Source organism: Paramormyrops kingsleyae, chromosome 4, assembly GCF_048594095.1.
Source record: "Paramormyrops kingsleyae isolate MSU_618 chromosome 4, PKINGS_0.4, whole genome shotgun sequence".
Classification (NCBI taxonomy): Eukaryota; Metazoa; Chordata; class Actinopteri; order Osteoglossiformes; family Mormyridae; genus Paramormyrops; species Paramormyrops kingsleyae.
Genome location: NC_132800.1, coordinates 43319780 through 43336700, shown reverse-complemented (window position 1 = coordinate 43336700; position 16921 = coordinate 43319780). Strand labels below are relative to the sequence as shown.

Here is a 16921-nt window from a genome sequence, read left to right as displayed (position 1 = left end):
GCTTAGTGTCCTGGATCCGCCCCCAATTAGGCTGTGGATTGCCAATCAGGTTCAGCAGTGCTGTCTCTCTCTGCTGAACAGTTGCCCATTCACCATCAACAGCCATTCTGAGATTATCTGGGAGTGACTCCACTAAGTCTGCCGGTATAGTTAGCTGTATTATTTGGCAGCAGTCTTGATTGTCTAGACCATTTGCCCTGGCTTGTCTCTCTAACTCAGACAAATATGGCCGAGGATCAGACGCGCCATCCAATTTACCTACATTTCTGCATAAATTACCCAGCTCAGATGTGGATAGTGGGATATGCTCATGGATCTCCTGATATTCATACTGTGCTGTAGCAGGCTGCCCGTCAACCTCGGCAGCTGCCCTTCTGTGTGTCCTGCGCTCTCTCACACGAAATGGTGCAACATTAACTGGGCTCACATTAGCCCCCTCATCTGAAGTGTCACTATCACTGTCAGAATCCGCCGGCAGACTAATGCCCAAAGCTGCAACATGTCCCTTAACCTGTTCTAACTTGCTCTTTAGAACAGTATCCTCATCCCCAGCACGCTTTTTATGCACTTCTGGGTTTTTAATACTTCTGGATCAAAGTGCCTCATAAGCATTCTGACACTTCTCCAGTTCCTTTTGGAGGAAGGCATTAGCTTCCTTAGCTGCTTCCAGGCCCTGCCTAAGAGAACTACCAGTTGCCTCAGTTCAATGCTGTTTTCTGCAGCTAGCCGACGCTCTGCTTGACTAGCAGAGTTCTCCTGTTCGAGACTCTCTATTCTATTCCTCAATTCAGCAATTGTACTCCAATGCTGAGTACACTCGGACTGTGAACTTGCCAGTCTGCCATTAATTTCTTGCTGTCCTTCCCGCAAGGCCTGTAACACGTTAGCATGCTTCTGCTTTTTCTTGGAACATTTTATGTTCCTTTCCCTGCATGCCTCCTCTAGCCACTCTAGAGGGTCTAGCTTATCTGTGAGAGATCCGTACGATCCCTCCTTGCAATGCTTTGCAACATATACGATGGCCCACTCCATCATTGTAGGTTCTGAGTATAAATTTAAACTCTCACAGTATAAACTTACACAATATACCTATGGTGGTGGTTTATCTCAAGGACACAGGGTTAGAATGTGGGGAACCCTGCTGGTGCTTTCTTACCAAAGCCCAGTTCCTCTACAAACACACCTCCTGTTTACCTTCTAGTACTAATAAACAGGTCAAACCAGGAGAATTCTCATGCCTAAGTCTTGAATTACTCCCTATTTCCTATATTATTTTACTGTTCGTCTCAGCGGACGTCTGATATCGCAAACCAGTTATACTCACAAGCGTGATTCTTTCTGGGTCCTTCGGTTCGCAGAAGAAGGTGGCACGTCTGGAATGAAGTTTTCTGGTCAGTCTTCTCTCTTAGGTGAAGAAATCTTCTCTCTTCTTGAGGAAAATATCAACCAAAAAAGGTTCCCAGATGATTCTTCCAGTTGTTAGCCCCTTCTCCTGGCTGGCTCGCCAATAAGATGTAAGGAATCCACTTGCAGAGTCTCCGCAGTTTCAGCAAAATGGTGGTTTATTGAACAGTAAAAATAATATAATGTAATACAGTGTAGACATACACCGGGTACTGAAAGGCAGCTCAAATACAAATTAAGGGCAGTTCTTCACCCCCCTTTATACCCCAAAAGACCCTCCCCGCCAAGGTGCTATGTGTGTAGGTGTTGTGAGTGAATTTACATATGACTCCCTGGACTTTGAGGAGCCTGGGGCAGGGATGGGGCAGGACAGGAAGGAGACTATCTGATCATTGTAATTCAATCATCTTCCTTATCACCCTAGTGGTGCCGACTGGAACCCCCATTCTCTCCCTGGCTTCCCCTTTGATCATTCCCCTTTGAGCATTAATAGCTAACACTGTCTGTATTCACATGATCAACCAAGAACATTGGGACATCTTTACTACTTTTCCTTACACACACCTACACAGGACAGCCTCAAACAATACTGGTCCTCCGTCTGGTCCAATGCAGTAGAGCGTAATAGCAATGCCTCATGTACCAAGGAAGAAGAGCAAATAAATATAATTACGACAACGCCCTTTGAACAGATAATGACTGCTGGCACAATAATAAACAAAACTCATAACTGAAAAGCACCTGGTGTAGATGGAATACACAACTTCTGGTACAAACAGGTTTAACACTCTGCACTCACTCATAGCACATTTCACACGTCATACAAAATCCAGAAGACACACCACAGTTCCTAACATAGGGGATTACATACATGAAACTAAAAAACAAAGAAACCTCAGATCCCACAAACTACAGACCCATCACATGCCTTCCTACTTTATACAAGGTACAAGTATAAGTAACAAAATATACACTCATATCACAGACAACAACATGCTCACAGAAGAACAAAAAGGATGTCGGGGAAACACATGGGCTGTAAAGAACTTCTGATTGATTCTGTGGTGCTCAGGCACACAAAAAGCACAGACATCTACATGCTGCTGTTGGAGTAACGCCGTCTCCACCGGGTTCGTTGATAAGAAGAGATTCACAGCTGAGACGTGGAGAAGTTGCAGGTCACCTGTTTATTCTCTGACAGATTATAATCCGGGAGCGACCATCTGACATACATTCAGCATGTACAGGAGGAGGCTCTGCCATATGTACCAGCTGTATCCCTTTTAAAGCCCTTTGGGCATCTCCCCCCCTCTCTCGGTACCTTCCGTCTAAGTGACAACCACATGTTTGACATTTGCTCTAGTTAGTCGGTTAGTACTTGTCCTTGTGGAAGGCTAAAAGATTAGTAGGGGCCGCTGATGTTCTCTGTCGCCCCCTCTATCGGTCCCAATTAGGTAACCTTGCCTTGCCAGCGCCAGTCAGTTCTCGTTTCAGTTAACTGCATTTTTTAGAATGAACCCCCCCCCCCCCCTTTCATCATGTCCTACTTTAAGCTATGTTCTCCTTTTCCTCTATTCATTGTATGTTCTTTATAATTCTATTGAATCCCACACTGCCAACACTGATTACAGAAAAGCTTTTGACAGTGTCCCACACATGGCTAATACAGATATCATGAATATACAGGATACATCCTACACTCATACAATTCTTGCAGACACTGATGGGACACTGGAGAACAACATTACACAAACAAATACAATATACATCAAAAGAGGCATCTTTCGGGGAGATGAGCTCAGTCCTCTCTTCGTACTTTGTACGGTTAATCAACACCTCATAGATGCTTTCAAACTAAATCACTTAATTAATTAATCATGCTAGATGTAAAATGTAACAAATACATGGAATGACGGGTGTGACCCTGAGGAGAGGTTTGGGAACTGAAGCAGTCATGAAGTATTCATCTAGCCATCCAACTAGATGTCAGTAACTTTTTTCTGAGCACATATATGCTTACTACTCAGATAAATAGCTTCAAACATTTCCTTTGACTTAGACCTAAGTCCTAAGACTTTTGCACAGTACTGTATATTAATTGTAAACAATATTTATTTATTAATTGTGGCTTCAGAATTAATTGTTATACCTGAATTTGACTTCAAACTACAATATGCCAGAGTAACTGGATCCTGCACCATCATATTAAAAAGGGGGGTGATGTGACGTATTATACAGGGAGCTTTGCTTTTTGGAACCTTGGTTGTGTGAACCGTGGTTATCAGGCTGCAGACAAAAGGATGCAGGGATGTGTTTCCTCAGTCAGCGTGAGTTCAGTACAAAAGGTAACCTGTAAGACATGGTGTCTGATACACCACAGGATCTTAATGCAGAATCATCAACACAACAGACGCTTTAAAACATAGCTTAATTCAGCCTTTATTAATATCATATTTACTATGTTTTCTGTGTCTCTAGGTTGCAGTGCTGCTCTGGTGACCCAGACTGCGGTGATGGTGGTCAAGTCTGGAGAAAATGCCACTCTGCCTTGTGGGATTTCTGTACATGAGGAGGTTTCCTGGTTTTCCCTGCAGTCAGACCACAAACCAGCCAGAATCACGGATCTGCAATACACATCGAATAAGATGAGCCTCGTTAACACCAAAGATGTATACAGAGAGAGGCTGACTGCTGTTTCTGTCTCTGACACACACAGTCTGGAGCTAAAGAACATCACTAAGGCAGATCTGTTGATCTACTGCTGCATCCAGAAGAAAGATCATGAGTTTGGAAACTGTACAAAGCTGAAATTCAATGGTAATTTAGCAGTGAGTGATTCAGATTAAGGTGACTGGGCATTGTGTGTGACAATATGGAACTGTTAGAGTACATATGAAAATTAAGGCATATGATATATCTATGTGTAATACGCAGGTTATCAAAAAGAAGGTTTTGATGTGAATTACAGGTAATGCATGTTAATAACACAGATCACTGCTTATCATCCTAAAAGTGATGATGTTTATACTCTGTTTACAGACCATCCTGGAGGCCAGTCCACTCCCCACCATCTCCAGACGCTCAAGACACCAGACAGTACTAACCCTGACCTCCTGCCTTGGATTCTCCTGCCTTGTGTCGCCCTTCTCACTGGTACCATCTCATCACTCTGCTGCTATTTCTGTCATAACAAAGGTCAGACATGTTTGATGTCACTGTGTTCTGTATTCCATGTCTGTTTGGTCCTTTTGCATCTCATTCAGCCCTAGACTGGGCCATAACAGATGTGCAGTCTTTCAGTTACAGACACTATACACTTCCTGTGGGCTGTGTGTTAATTCACTGTGATACAGTGTAACTCTGACTTTCTTCTTTAGCTAAAGGCCAGTGGGGCTCAGTGGGTCACACCTCCAGGACTGCTGAGCAGGGAAAGTGCCAGTTACACACAGTATCAGCTGCCATGGTGTAAATATTAGGAATTTATAAATATTCAGGCATCTGTGGCTGGAAATCTTTATGTCTGACCATCGTTTTTCTGTGTTTCCTGTTTTAAAACCTCAAACCTGCAGCCAGTCTCTCCCTAACACAAGCATGCCCAGCATGCAAGGTGCAGTGAGACAGTGTGAGAGCAGCAGCCCTTATCAGCAGGGCTGGTAGAGCACCCTGTGCACTCTGTGAATGACGTCACTCTTAACTCTTTCAGCGCCGCTGAGAAAGAGCTCTGAGTCACAGCAGAAGGAAAGCAGGACCAGCCGACACGATCAGGTACTGTCACTGACAGGGCTTTCTGTGGCCTTCAGACCACAGTGGGAAAGTGTCTCTGCTTAATCAGACATGCTAATTTAGCAAAATAAGCTTGCTAAATGTCTTACATTGACTGGACTACTGTTAGATGATCATGAACATATTATTGTGATTATTGTGTTTTTCTTTTCTCAACAGGAAAAACCTGATGAGGTCCAGTATGTATCAGTGAAGTTTAAATCACCCAAGAAGCGAGACCAAAAAAGAGGAGAGGATGCACAGGATACTGTCTATGCCGGAATTAAGTGAAGAGTGTGTTTATTCCTGAAATGCTGAGCACAGAACAGAAAACAGCCTTAAGACACAATTCATGAAGTTTAATATCGATTTTGAATTTATTGTCAAATTTATTTGCTTTAATTGTTCAATTTATATTTTAATTTTACAAGATTATGCTGGTTTATAAAGTTTTGTTTCCTTTATAGTTTGTTTTGCCGGATAGATTTTGTGATGCTGATCACAGAAATACTTCACATCATGTAAGGTTTTTGAGAAATGGCCAGTTTCGTTATAATTATTGTAAAATGTATAAAACAAGGATATTTTGCTTTGCTGGTTGTTGTGTTGCTGATGTTTCTGCAATGACAATTAACAGCTACACTGTAAATTTTGACAAGTTGTTCTTAAAAAAATCTAGGAAACCGATTGCCTTGAAAAAACTAAGTACAGTGATCCCCTGCTATATAGCGGTTCAGCTATCGCGCCCCCGCTATCAGTGTTGCCAACTTAGCGATTTTGTCGCTATATTTAGCGAGTTATTAGACCTCTCTGGCGACTCGTTTTCAAAAAAGCGACTAGCGACAAATCTAGCGACTTTTTCTAGTGTTATTGGAGACTTTTGGAGACTCTGACGTGGAAGCACGTATCGTTCTTACTCTCCTCACCGAGCAGCGGGTGCTGCCGTGGGCTCCCCTCCCGTCCCAAAGCATTCACAGGCGGACAGTCCTCACGCAGCAGCCCCGCCCAGCTGCAGTCAGAGCAGGAGATGTTCAATTTTCCGCGTCCAGACTGCAAATGAATTGCGTATGCGCGAAGCCACCACTAGGGTGACCACCTAATCCATGTCAGGAGGGACATTATGATCTACTTCAGCTTTTACGAACTACTTTAAAGCTGAAAGGGTTCTGTGCTCTGCTAAAATGTTTGGTTAGTTCCTAGATTGAAAGACTCATCCAGCTGTTTCGCATTAACATTACTGACACATATGCATGATTATAGGAGACTGACCAATCAGCATACGGCAAGAACCCAGTGCTTAAGTGAAATCCTGGTCCTTTTAATTGAAATGTATGAAATGGTAGTTTACAAATCCTGTTGTAGCTCATAGTGTCCCTCCTGACATGGATTAGGTGGTCACCCTAGCCACCACTGGCTGATCCTTCCCTGGCTTATTGCCAAAAACTCCGCAAAGTAAACAGTTAAATGACAGTTTTTAAGAATAAGTAACTCCGCCAGAGTGTCTCTTTGGGGTCACTTTTGCCGGTCCCAAGCCGGATATAGGAGGAGGGTTGGAATTATGATATAAAAAAAAACAAGAATCGACAGAAGAAAGCTCATTTGTAGTTCTAAACGTATTTAGGGTGTTTTTTAACCACCTTTTGTCTCTCCCACGACATTATTCCTCTCTCCTACAGCGTCCATTATAATTACATGCACATTATGCAAATTAGGCGATGGCGTCATTTAGCGACTTATAGCGACTTTCCTTGCTGAGGAGTTGGCATCAGTGCCCGCTATATCGCGGATTTTTCCCGACACGTCACAGTTCTCTGCGTATCGTGTACCTTGGTTGTGATCAGATTGTTTTCGTTTTGTTTTAAGCCCTACGACGGCTCCCAAGCCTCCTGCATCTTCTAAGGCTTCTAAGCCTTCTGGTAGTAGGCTAGTTAGCCTAAGCGCCAGAGAAAGACCTTGACCATTCAGAAGAAGGTAAAACTCTTGAATATGCTTTGGGAAGGAAAGCGTTACGCGGATGTCGCTCGCCATTATGGCTTGAATGAAACGACGGTACGCTACACCAAGAAGGATAAAAAGAATAATAAGTTTCCATGTGTTTAAACCGTGTGGGAGAGGTATTTTAAGGCTGAAACTATTAAAAAAATGTTTATTTTATATGGTCTTTCTATATCGCGGATTTTCACCTATCGCTGATGGATCTGGAATGCATCAAACGCGATACGCGGGGGATCACTGTATCTATATATTAACAAAAAGTTTCTAGTTATGTTTACTTAAAATCTGCTTGTAATGTTTAATAAACTCTTTGTTGTTTTTAGTTGAATTTTTAAGTTGTAATAACTTGTGAATGTCAGGTACACTTAAATTGTTCTCCTAAGTGTTTGCAGATCAAATTAACTAAGTTAGTTTCACTTAACTAGAACATTCAATTTACTCACCAAAATTTAGGAAACCGATTGCCTTAGAAAAACTAAGTAAGCACAACAAAGAATAATTAGTGAACAAGATTCTTTTTTAATTTAAACACAAAGTGCTAATAATTTTACTATCTCATGTTAGTGTCAGTTTGAAAAAAATACAATTAAAACAAATGCAGTTAGAAGCCTTACTAGTGGTCCCTGGTACTGTAAAATTTACAGGCATTCTCCATTTCAAAACAAAACTGTTTTCTTTGTTTCTTAAAACTACATAACACAATGACTCTTAAATCCAATATGATTATGTTACCAAACAGCTATGTTATTCTGTTTACTGTAGTACAACTGCAAAAGTAAAAAGATCCATATGGACTGATATTTGTGCCACTAGAAACTGAATATGAATTTTGTATATTTGAATCTGCAGTTATCCGCATTACAAAACTGAATCTGAATTTAATATTTTGAATCTGAATTCCAGTAACTCGAAATAGCATTTATCCTACCTCGAAAAATTCAGTTCGCAAATTCAATTTCAATCTAGTGTGACACACATGTCATATAGGCTACTGAATTGTATTCTGTTACTTTAAGAGGAACCACATGTTGAACAGATAAGGTGTTGGGGAATATGTTTAAGGTGACTCGGAAGTGAAGAAGAGTGGCGTTGTGAAAAAAAGAATGCTGTGTCTGCGCCCATGATTAGATTCAGTAAGACCGAAGACGTGAATATAAAATATACACAAAATATAACATTGGCGACGAGACGTGTGGGAGCACATACACACACATATATATAAACGATTTAAAAATGGATAAAGTGGGGATCACTGTGTTCGAGTGCTTCAAAGACCCGGCTACGTACGTTCGGGGTGAGGGTAAAATGCGGATTCCGCAGGGGGTGAGGGTAAAATGCGGATTCCGCCGGATTCCGCCGAACGTAAACAAAAGGAGGAGCTCAGCATTGCGGTGCAACTGCGCAGCCAGTACAATACGGATGTCCGAAATCGTATTGTTCTTAATGTTAACATTAATTTCATTGTTAATTTGTTAAACATTGTTGGAGCACGGCGTCTCCACCGGGTCCGTGGATGAGAAGAGATTCACAGCTGACACGGGGAGAAGTTGCAAATCACCGGTTTATTGTCTGACAGATTGCAATCCGGGAGCGGCCATCTGACATACATTCAGCATGTACAGGAGGAGGCTCTGCCATATGTATCAGTTGTATCCCTTTTAAAGCCCTTTGGGCATCCCCCCCCCCTTTCTCGGTACCTTCCGTGTACGTGACAACCACATGTGTGATTCCAGCCGGCTCGTACTGTAGTTGTCCTTCTGGAAGGCTAAAAGATAAGTAGGGGCCGCTGATATTCTCTGTCGCCCCCCCTATCTGTTCCGATTAGGTAGCCTTGCCTTGCCGGCGCGCCAGTCAGTTCTTGTTTTGACTAGTTACAGCCTTATAGAATCATTCCCTTTATTTTATTAATTATTCCCTCAATTCCCCCTTTTGATCTCCGCAAGGAGATCACCCTGATTATGCTGATTAGTAATATTTTCCCTTATTTATGAAATTTTGCATTCCCCCTTTTGGTCTCCGCAAGGAGATCATCCTATTGGCGGGGGAGTTGTAGTTCACAGCTGTCCAAATGACCTTTGCCCCTCTCCGGCCCGACAGGCAGGAGAGGCATCATCTGCGCATAGGTGTCATCCCGCTTCTCTATCACGGTAGTGATGAGACGAACTGACAGTGCGCGCAGGCAGGGAATACAACAACACCCGCAAGTAACTAAAATCGCAGCAAAAGTAGCAAAGGATAATAAAAGTGAGCTCATTAAGCCTTTCCACTGTCCGAACGCCGAGGTCAGCCAAGCATCCCAGATGTTATTGATCCCGGAGTGTGTATGCATTGTTTTGGAGAGGGTCCGGAGACCCTCGAGTGCCCTGGTCACTGAGCCGTCTGGTGCTGTGTTATTGGGAATGTAAGTACAGCATTCTTCCCCAAACATAGCGCACACTCCCCCCTTTAGGACTCCAAAGAGTTCCACACACAATCTGTCCATCCAGCCTAGGAAGGAGGGCAAAAACCCTGAGCTTCAGGGAAATTCCACTCCCAGCCCGCCACAGGCGCGGCCCCCCTTCGGGGTCCATGGCTGGCATGGCTCACAAACCACTAATCATTAACACTTTAAGCATTTTAAGCATCACACATAACACACTTGTTTCCCCCATCATTCCCCTTTTTATCTTGATCTTCATCCTGGTCCTAGCATTGTCTGGTGGTGGATGAGGTGCTTTTGTTCTTTCTGGTCGTTGGAGCAGGGGTGGACTACCATGCTCTGGTTGCTCAGGTCAGGGGATTATTCTGCCCCTTCTGTTGAGACCTGAGTTGCGTCTAGTTCAGCCGAACTGACGCTCTGGATTCCTTCCCTCAGGGCCTCCTGGATCTCTGCTGTGGTTCTGCCTGGGTCCTCCGCAGCCGCGCACTGGCTCCAGTGAAACCACGTGTCGCCTTTGCCTTTCAGATGAACCGCGTGTGACGTCCTCTCAGTGACCTGGAAGGGGCCCGTCCACCTGGGCTCTGACCACTTCCGTTTGATGACTTTCAGGAGGACCCACTCCGCCGTGTGTGGTTTGGCTGGCTGGTTCTCTGGTCTCGCCTCCTGGATCTGTTTAGAGAAATCTGCAACGAGACCTTGCAAACAATCATAATATGCCCTAGGATTTTGCTCCCCCTCCTCGTCGGGGGTCCAGGTTAACCCTTTCTGGGGTCCTGGGAACTGCCTGCCTGTCTGGAGCTCAAAGGGGGTGAACCCGGTCCCCCTGTTTATGGAACACCTCACTGACATCAGGGTGCGTCAACCCAATTCATTTTGGTCTGCACGCAGATTTTTGCCAATTTTTGTTTTATTGTTTGGTTCATTCGCTCCACTTTTCCCTGGGACTGCGGATGATACACAGTTCCGAACGCATGTCTCAATCCCAACGCTTTCTCCAGGGTCAGTCGGTAATTCGGGTGAACTTCCTCCTCTACCGTGATCATCTGTTTGGACACCACGTATCCTGCGACTCTCTTTGCTTCCTCATCTGCGGCCTGATTTCCTTTCGCTACCATTGTTCCTGACCCTTCATGTCCCTTGCACTTGACCACTGCCACTTTTTTGGGAAGCATCAAGGCCTTTGCCAATTCCCTCATTTCTGCTTCGTGTTTTATTGGCTTGTTTCCCGAGGTCAAGAATCCTGCCCTCAGCCATTGGCTGAGTTCCACATGCACTGCGCCTACAGCATATGCTGAGTCTGAGTATATGGTAACTTCTTTCCCTTCTGCTAATTTCAGGGCCTCGATAACCGCTATCACCTCGGCTCTCTGGGCTGACTGGGCTCCCCCCAGCCTGTCTGCCTTCAAGGTTACATAATCCTGGCCTTGTCTGGCCACCACTGCATACCCTGCCTGCAAACCTCCTGTGTCTGTTCTTCTCTTGCCGTCTTGCTTTCCCCTCTTCCTGCTTGAAAATAACTTTGCATATTTGAGTTAGACACCCCATGTACAACTTCAACTCATAAACCTTGTTTTTTTTTTTTTTTTTTTTTCATAGCACTCCCCCCTTGCGCAATGGTCAAGACCATGCGCATGCATTATTAAGGTGTCAACCACACGACAAAGGCACAACCAAAAATCCCTCACGGTTGTGAAACAGACCCTCAGAGTCCTTAGCATCCCCTTTGTTTCCACACAGAGGCCTCATAAGGGCCCCTCCCGTGGCTGCACTCACACCCCAAGCATGCAGCCTGTTCTTATCAGTATTGCAGCTTAGCTTTGTGCACCTCAAGCCCCCCTTTCGCTAAGACCTTCAGCAACGGCGGCTTCAGTGCCTGTGCATATAACACAGAGCAGATCACCCACATACTGTAGCAATGTGATTCAATCCATCCAAATCTGCCCTAAGCATGTGTTCACATCCTTGCAGTATCCTCACGTGGATGAACTGCTGACCCCTATAGATGATCGCAAACAAAAACTGTGACTGTTGTGTTAGGGACACACTGAAAAATGCCATCTACAAATCCACAACTGTGAGCCACTCTGCACTGGGTGGCACATCTGTTAGCAGGGTGTGAGGACTGGGATCTCCCACTGATTGATCCTCCACTAACTATTTCGCTGCACACAAATCATAAACTAACCTCCACACTTTGTCTCCTGCCAACATTCCTCTGCACTTTATTTCCCTTCACACTGCACTCCTATCATGCTCCACAGCCACAAACCTCTTAAGTCTCCTACATACTCTGCACTCCACTGACTCTCACCAACTCACCTTCGGTAGCAGCCTGCATTCCCTCACACTGAAATCTCTCCATCGCAACAAACAAGTATGTTTGTTCTATGTCCAATTCAGCCTATTGCTATATTGTTCCTGTATAAATGGGCCCCACTGTTCTAGAATTTCCCCAACTTTATCAGTAACATCTTCAATCCCGTATGAACTATGCTGTCCCCTATTGAACAACAAATTTTGTCGCAGAAGGCTGTACTGTCCACTGAGCACCTCTACGCCCCCCTCTGTACATTTTATGTCTATCTGCAGCTGACACAAAGCATCTCTGCCTGACAAATTCACTGGGATATGCTCTAATATTAGTATGGGCATATTTACATGTTTGTAACCTAACAAGATTTTGGAACATACAGGTGTGTCCTGGCTGATCACAGCTCCAGCACACCAGCTGAACCAGCCTGTTCCCCATTCTCTCCAGAGTCTGGGATCATCAAATTTGTGGGTAAATGGGTGCCCTTTGAGGAAACCCCCATCCATTGTATCTACTCACTCTGTTCCAATTAGGGACCTGAGGCCAATTAGTATCATGGGGGGCCCCAGCGACAGGGGACTGTCGGCTGTCCACAGGCTGCCCCCGGGGCTTGGGTCCAGAGAGACCACTGGTGCCTGGACTTTTTTCTTTTTAGCGGTCAGCTCCTCCAGCTGCATCTGATTCCATTTCTTTGTCAGTTCCCTCTCACGCTCTTTAGCAAAGTCCTCCTCCTCTCTCTGAATGCCGGATTCTGCAGGTCCTGCTCCGTCTCAGTGCGCCACCGCTTTTCTTGAGCTTGCAGATAGGCAGCTGGGCTCTCCCCCTCCTTGATGGGCTCCACCTTCATTTCAACCACACTCAGCCGTGGAGGAAACATTAGTCGCAGCTGATGCCAGCAGTTAGCACAGTAACCGTCAGAGTGACATGCGTCATTCACAGGAGTCCCTGTCACCGCTGCCAGGCCATTGCTTTGCAGCAGTCTCTCCATTCCGTCTACCCCCAAAACGCAAGCCAGAACCGCCTTTATGTCCCCCATCGCCAGGAGCCGACCCATAGTTTCCTCCTCAAATGCTTTTATCCATTTTCCGGCCCCTTCTGCCAGAACTGGGAGTCTGAGAATCAGGCCCTCCAGATCTTGTCCTGCCCACGGCACATACTGTGTCTGTGCTCCATTCACCCTCAGCGGAAGCATCGGAGTGTACCTGGTGGGGGCTTCACAGCCCTCCTGCTTCTCACTATTCTATGATCTGCATTATCCTCCTCTACTCCTTCCTCACTCTCTGTTTCTGTCTCCTTCTCCTGAAACTGACTCCATCCTTTAGATGGAGGGTTAGGGGTGTCCAGCAGATGCACCAGCCCTTCTGCATTACTACCACTTGCTCCGTACCCCACCTTTATCTCACTCCCTTGTTTCTCAGGCCCACATGCCTGGCCTTCTGTTCTTCTCTCACTCCCTCGCAGTCCTTCCTGCACTGCCTGCCGCAGCAATGCACTCACTTCCCTGTATCCATCTAAACAACTTGCCGTTCCGTTCTGCTCCCTACTTCCTTCATCCTTCTGTGTCACCTCACCACTGAATTCTACCTTCCCCTCTATTACTGGAAACTGACCCTTGTATGAAGGAGGGGGGGGCTTCCACTAACGGACACTGACTTTGATATGACAGTGGCCATATTTCTTCCTGCCTCATCTCTTCTTTCTCACCCCCCTTCTTCTCATTTAGTGCCTTTCTCATGGCTTTCTGCTCCCTTCTCCAGGCCTCTCCGTTTACTTTAAATAACCTCAGTACCTCCAGTTCCTCACTCCTTTTCTTTTTACGCCTTTCTGTGTTCTTATTAGCCTTATGATACTTTATCAGTCTCCATCTCCTCACACACTGCCACATCCCATGTGCCCCCTTTAGGCCACTTACTTACCAGGGCCTTTGTTCTATTCCGCCACTTTTTAGACATCTTTTCTATCCTCGCTTTAAGCAGGGGGTGCTCTCTCCCCAACTGCTGTACTGGTGTTTCTGCTGCCTTTACCGGGGCCTGCATTTTAATGCTTTTCTGCACTCTACTGTCACTTGAACTGTTTTCCTGTCTAAAAATTAACAGAGTTCCTCACAGTCAACCCATGCTCTATTCTTCTTCTTTTTTTTTTTTTTTTTGAATTCTATTCCCTGACTGTAGCTACTTCACCTTGATGTGTGGCTCTAAATTATTTATTATTATTTTTATTATTATTTATTTTCTACTTATTTCCTCTCCTAACTAAAATCCCTAACACTGCACCCAATTATCTACGGGCACACATATACTAAAACCTCTTGTCTATAAACTGTTATTTTTCTCACAAAGATGTGCTTTAATACCCTTTATCTCTAAACTTAGTCTCTATAATCCATAAAATCTATTAATCACAATATTTTATTCAAATACATTATTTTAAGATTTATCAAAGTTCTAAATTTACCAACCCGCACTTCCACTACTGTCAATGACGTTTTATGGAAATGCACAAATGCTCTATCCAGACCCCTGCTAACTTGATCTCTTCTACTTTGTACTTATTTCTGCTTTACACATCTTTACTTGCAACTTATCTGTTGAACATATACGTGGGCTTCCCCTGATTTAGCCCAAAACTGCGTACGTAATTACTTTCCCCACTTCTGCATCAAATTAGCGCTCTCTCTCTTACGTGCTGCTTCGTCCCTCTGCCTAGCATGCTCTCTCTCCGTTTTCCACAATAGCTCTCCCAATGAGCGCCTGTCTCCTATCTGTTGTCCAGCACCCCGGACCACTGCTCACATACGCCCCCAGGCGTCAGCTACCTCCTTATCCTTATCTTCTTCATCACTTGCCCCTTCTATAGCTTCCTTCACCACCTGGATCTGCTTTACTAGTGGCTTCCACACTGCATTTTCCGGGGGCTCCCATCCCCCGTCATCTAGCTCCCAATCAAACTCGCGGTCCATTTTTAATCAGTCCTGACTGTTTTAATTCCTCGTCTAGCAGCCCTTCTGCCTCCGGATGTGGGTTCAGCCACCCACACTCAGTACACCTCCTTATCCTAGTCGAATGTCCTACTAACAAACACCACCAATACATAAATCAACAACTTCTAAAATAATAAGACTATATTCAAAGCAGCTTACTGTTGTGTCCCCCCTGAACAGGGCACGTCTAAGCTCAATCCCAGTCAAACAGGCCCGCCCCCAGCCGAAACCCCCCCGATCTCCAGCAATGTCAACTTGGAAGGGGGTGTTCTGTGAGAACTCCCCTTCGGTTCTGACAAACTGTAAGACCGCAAGCAGTGACAGCAGAGCCACGGGCAAGCTCAACCAACACAGAGCGAGCGGCGAGCACCCTGAACAGGAAGAACCCACAACGCTGCTCACACACAAACCAGTACAACTGCACCCAAGCTGGTGCTTTGATTCACCCTCTCTCTCTTTTTTTTTTTTTTTTTTTTTTTTTTTTAGTTAGAGAGGGGGACCTTATTCCCTCCTCCCAATCTAGAGTTCGGGGTCCTGAATTCCCTGGGTCTCCCACCCAGCTTTTCTACCGCTCGTAAAATTCTATTTCCCTGCGTGGGTCCCGTACCCTCTGCTCCTTAAAATTCTATTTCCCTGCGGGGTCCCGTACCCTCTGCTCCTTAAAATTCTATTTCCCTGCGGGGTCCCGTACCCTCTGCTCCTTAAAATTCTATTTCCCTGCGGGGTCCCGTACCCTCTGCTCCTTAAAATTCTATTTCCCTGCGGGGTCCCGTACCCTCCGCTCCTTAAAATTCTATTTCCCTGCGGGGTCCCGTACCCTCCGCTCCTTAAAATTCTATTTCCCTGCGGGGTCCCGTACCCTCCGCTCCTTAAAATTCTATTTCTCTGCGCACGATACCTAAACACAATGCATACACAACACATAGACAACACAATATACTGTATAAACACAGTGCGTGCAACCTCTCCTCCGTCTTTACCGACGGGCCCCTGGACACTTCAAACTGCTCAATTTGGCATATCCAATGTGCAGATTTTGATATAACAGGCTCTGCTTACCTCTTCTGGTTGGGCCCTGCAGTTCTCTGTGTCCAAGTAGGCCGCGTCACCACTTAGCCGAATCCTGCGAATCTCCTGGGGATCCCGGACGAGCCCCCAAATTGTTGGAGCACGGCGTCTCCACCGGGTCCGTGGATGAGAAGAGATTCACAGCTGACACGGGGAGAAGTTGCAAATCACCGGTTTATTGTCTGACAGATTGCAATCCGGGAGCGGCCATCTGACATACATTCAGCATGTACAGGAGGAGGCTCTGCCATATGTATCAGTTGTATCCCTTTTAAAGCCCTTTGGGCATCCCCCCCCCCTTTCTCGGTACCTTCCGTGTACGTGACAACCACATGTGTGATTCCAGCCGGCTCGTACTGTAGTTGTCCTTCTGGAAGGCTAAAAGATAAGTAGGGGCCGCTGATATTCTCTGTCGCCCCCCCTATCTGTTCCGATTAGGTAGCCTTGCCTTGCCGGCGCGCCAGTCAGTTCTTGTTTTGACTAGTTACAGCCTTATAGAATCATTCCCTTTATTTTATTAATTATTCCCTCAACATGTGAAAATGTTCTATATGTTATCTGTTGAGCGTTCTCTGGTCGAGGATAATCTGCATCTTTTCCTTCTCTTTTCCCGTCAGATAGATATGTGGATGTCCATGGCTACCAACGTCACTGTTCATGGATGCCTGTTCCTGACGAATAAAATAAATCATAATAAATCAATAAATAAATATGTCTTTCACCAAACATACCATTATTTTATTGTAATTCTGTATTTCTGTAGATCTCACATCCAAGCACTATTGAACTGTTTTGGTGTTATCTGATTAAATTTTCTCATATAAGTACAGCTATACTGTACAGCTTGAAAGCACTCCTGTGAAATATCTACCTAGAAACGTGGTTGCCACTCTACAAGCCATTTTATGAGAATTAATACACGAAATAAATAAAAGAAAAGGGATATTGCAAATCATCTGTTATATTGAAACATGGAAGTGGC

General features: G+C 45.0%; 1 long non-coding RNA gene across 1 annotated transcript; it reads right to left on the bottom strand.

Annotated features, from left to right (window-relative positions):
• Positions 1 to 8704: 8704 nt before the first annotated feature.
• LOC140588870 (uncharacterized) lies at positions 8705 to 16431 on the bottom strand. Its single transcript, XR_011990093.1, has 2 exons — positions 15931 to 16431; positions 8705 to 10263 (listed from the first exon to the last, which is right to left on the bottom strand). It is a non-coding gene; the product is annotated as an uncharacterized lncRNA (long non-coding RNA).
• Positions 16432 to 16921: the final 490 nt, after the last annotated feature.